A 4578-nucleotide genomic window follows, 5' to 3' on the forward strand; every position below is an offset into this window, starting at 1 on the left:
ATGGGGTGTAGAAACATAGAATATAATGAGAACATAACATGGCAACATTCTATTAGCTGCTATGAAAGTAAACTTGGAATTAACCTTAGAGCTGCAGAGCTGGAAGGGACCCGATGGATCATCAACTCCACCCCCTGTCAAGGAAGCACAGTGGGGACCTGAACTCCCAACCTCTGGTTTAGCCAAAGACCTAATGGCACATCCAGATGTGGGGGAAGTTGGAGTGGTCTGATTCACACTTAAAAGGCTCTTCTCTTTAGTGCAATCTATTTTATCTCACAATTAATCGTATTCACACTGGAGATGTTTCTTTTCCCATGAGAAGGGTCCATACAGGTCAATGGATTGCTCCAATTTGTCCCCCTTTCTATGGATGACACTCCCTTCCCTGCCCTGCCTTTTGTTTCCTGCTGATTGTGCTGACCCCCCCCTTTAAATTTTTTCTCCCAATGAGTCATCACTGCATCAGATACATACCAGTGATGAAGGGCACCTCCAGTATATCTAGAATAGTGCTGTGTCAGTTGAGGGTGGGGAATTAGAGAATATGAAAATAGAGGAAGGGGTTTCTCCATCATCCTTTTAAATTTCACAACCCAACTCCATACCTCACAGGCTTGTCCACACAGACAGCTTCACTCGCAATTGTTTTGGGAATAGATGAACCATCTGCGTGGGCTACAGAATGGGATAATCAAGAGCACTCCAAATTACATCAAATAGACGGCAGCTCTAGTGCTGGGCCAGAAAGGAGTGTGACAGCTTTTAAAAGGGGCAAAATGGATCACTATTATTCTTTTGTGGTTGCCATAATTTAATTCAAACCAAACTGCAACAAAGGTGACCCAAATGACGAGCTATATGCCCGTCTGAATTCCTTCTAAATCTACTTAGAACTTGGAAAATTATTTTTTTAAAAAAAATTTAATAATATGTTAAAGCCAACTATAACAGAGCAGTTGTAGGATGATGTTGTCGGTCCCATATCATCTGTTTTTTTAGCTGATAGCTGTCCTGAACCCCAGAATATAGATCTTTTATGTGTCGCACAGGTTATACCTCCTTTTGTAGCTCTTTAACATTGCTAGATGTCCTGTGGCTTGATAACTGTAGGACCTAGTCAAGTAGGGAAACAGACTCACAAACAGTGAAAATGTGTGCCTCAGGTGGGGAGTCGGAGGGGCCACAGGCACTAAGGAACACTTGGGTGGCTTCCATAGGAAATCCTGGCATTTAGAGAAACAGGACACCAGCCATAGGCTTTAACTCAGAGGAACTGGGTGATGTTTGGGCCCTTCTCACTGTCTGACTGGGAGAGTTCTGCAAGGACATTTTGTACCTTGCCTGCAGTCCGAACTTCTAACCAGCTTTCCTGAGAGGTTGGTGAACAAGGAATTGCTAGTTGACATTTCCCTTTCCTCTTCCCCACATGGTTTTCTCCTCCTTTCGTGTTGCTCATATTGCCTAGAACAGCAGTCCCCAGCCTTGGGTCTCCAAATGTTCTTGGACTAAAACTCCCAGAAGCCTTCACCACAGGCTGTGCTGGCCAGGATTTCTGGGAGTTGTAGTCCAAGAACATGTCAGGACCCAAAGTTTGGAACCACTGGCCTAGAATCCCCCCTCTACCTTATAAGGTAAAAGTAAAGGTTCCCCTTGACATTTAGTCCAGTCTTTAGTGTCTGACTCTAGGGGGCGGTGCTCATCCCGGTTCAAGCCATAGAGCCAGCGTTTGTCCACAGTTTCCGTGGTCACGTGGCCAGCACAACTAGACACAGAATGCCGTTACCTTCCCACTGTGGTGGTACCTATTTATCTACTTGCATTTTTAAATGCTTTCGAACTGCTACGTTGGCTGGAGCTGCGACAAGCGACAGAAGCTCACTCCGTCACGTGGATTTGATCTTACAACTGCTGTTCTCCTGAACTTGCAGCACAGAGGCTTCTGCAGTTTAACCCACGGTGCCAACACGTCCCTCCACCCCAAAGCAGTGATTAGGAAGCAATCAGGAATCTATGAAAAAAAGCAATGAAATGTAACTCACGATACCAATGACAACACTTTTCAGACACTTCTCAGTACCTCAGAAGAACACGTTTAGTTGCATTAAACACTTGAACTCTGGTGTGGGAGAGCAGTTCTGCCAGACTGTTCTTCCTGTAGAATTTGTGCATTTACAATTCCACATTCACCCCACTGATGGCAAGGGGAAGCAAACTAGCGACAGCAACTTCAGGGCTGGTATTGTTGAGAGACTGATCATTCTCCATCTACCTGAGAGAAGACAGAAGCTTTGGATCCAGGATGTAAATCCATGTAATGCCCATTCTGGGGCTTTCTGCCTACATCCACGGGTGAGAAAAGCAGATGCCAGCCGTAGCTTTCCATCTGCCTGGGTGCAATGGAGCCTCCTGCTGCAGTGCAACCTCCTATCATCACCACCATCTGTCCTGGTGGAGAAACACCAGGTGCCCATTTTAACCCTTTCCAGCCATTAACATGGAGGGAATGGGGTTTGCTTTCTAAATAATGTTGCTCGTAAGTGACAAAAATACGAGTTAGAAACGTCATGGCACCTTAAAGACTAACTGCTATATTTTAACATGAGCTTTCATGGATCAAGTTCCACTTCCCCAGACAATTTACTCAGAAGTGGCTTTCTCCCCTGTTATATCCTGCAGTCCTCCCACTCATATCCACTGGGTTTCCGCCCCCCCAGATGCCGATGGTTTTGTTTGTTTGTTCAATACAAGGGGACAGAAGAACACTAAAATTACAAGGAAGGGGGAGAGAGAAATCCCAAACTGAGACAGTTCTTAGAGTTTGCAGTCAGGATGAGTGACGTTTAAACAAAGTGCAAAGCAGACAGGCCACAACACAACGGATACATCTTAATTACAGAGAAGATTGTCAATAAAACTGCAGAAGCAAGGAAGTAGTGCTGTACACCCTTCCCATGTTCTTGCCTGGCCACGGATAAAAGTGAGGAACAAGGTGGGTTTTTATTTGTTTGTTTGCTGTAGGATCATCAAATCTGGAGCAGAGGAACTGCCCCTACTGCTGATTACAGATCAGAAAGCACAGGAGAGAAGTGCTGGCTGAACCTCCTCCGCAGAACATTTTGAGAAAGGGCAGACAAAATACCTGATAAATCAGCTTCACTTTCCTACTGTATCTCGACCATCTGGGTCTGAAAGTCTCCTTGTGAGGATTTTTAAAATTATCTTTTAAATGCAAAAACCTTGCCTGTACCAGCATGAATTTCAGTTTCCTTTTTATATTCTTGACCAGCACTCTCTGCATGGAAAATACGTAAAGGCCATTTCTACCACAGTATTATGATTAATGAATTGCCTTCTGTGCTCAGTAATGAGTATACTGCGTATTCAGGCACATAAATCTGCAGGCAGAATCAGTTGCACGTTGGAGACTGAGCCGAGACAGCCATGCAAAAAGGAGGAGAGTTAGGCATAGAAGTCTGACTAACTGATGGAGCAAAAATATCAAGGTCACATAAGCGTAATCAGCAGTTCCATCTGCTACTCCTTGTGCTGCAGGAAGTGAGGTTAGGTTATACTTGGAAGGGCAATGCAATACTGCCCCCTTTCCCCCAATTTTCTGGCAAATTTTGCTAGACCAGAAGCATCAGCATCCTAAGAGGTGAAATGATCATGGTTTCCACGTCAGGAGAAAGAGCCAGCTGAGGGTTAGAGGTAAGTGGCATGGGCTAAGAACATGGATGAGGGGCATGTGGCCCTCTAGATATTGTTGAACACCATTGGTTGCAGTGGCTGATGCTGATGGGAGTTGTAACCAAGAACATCTTGGAGGCCATTTCATACCCTCAGGTCCCTCCTAAGGAATGGAGCATATTAGAAGCGCCTGAGGCAAGCAGTGTAGCCTGGGACATATAACTGTCTAAAGAATGGAGTTCACATGAGGGTGGAGAGCAAGTACTTGTTTCGGCTAGATCTTCTTACAAGGAGTCCAATTGTTGAGGGTGAAGGACTGGCCTCCAGGAAAGAGTTTACAGAGCAGGCTATACATTGGCTGATGAGATCATCTGACCTGAAGTGGAGTTTGCATGGTGCCAAAGAGTGACCGGTGTGAGCCAGTTCAGGCCACACCATCTTCAGCAGGCCAGTTCTCATGGTGTAGAAGAAGATACTGGTAGAATCTACCTGATGTTGGAGACCACTGTAGTCATTAGTGACCCACAATATATACTTGTCTTGAGCCCTGGCTGCTCTTGACTAAGAAACTCTTGGTTTATTCCAAACTTTAGGGCAATGGCAATACTTCTTGCAATGTGACTTAGCCCCAGAAGGCAGGCAAGAATACTCAAGTAGGAGTCAGGCAAGCGCTAGGAATGAGGCAGGTGAAGATGGGCATCCAGTCATTAAAGCTACTTCGCACACATGTCCTCCCTCTCTATTATTCACACTGAGATTTGTTTCTGTGAGATTTGAGCTGGTTCTCTGAGACCTGGCGCTCTTCAGCCCCTTCTACATACCAGCCACAGCTCTACTTGCCAGTTTTCAGTTACCAAACGTAGTGATCAATACAATTTGAGATAAGTA

This window comes from Pogona vitticeps, chromosome 6 (genome assembly GCF_051106095.1).
Source record: "Pogona vitticeps strain Pit_001003342236 chromosome 6, PviZW2.1, whole genome shotgun sequence".
In the NCBI taxonomy this organism is placed as follows: domain Eukaryota; kingdom Metazoa; phylum Chordata; class Lepidosauria; order Squamata; family Agamidae; genus Pogona; species Pogona vitticeps.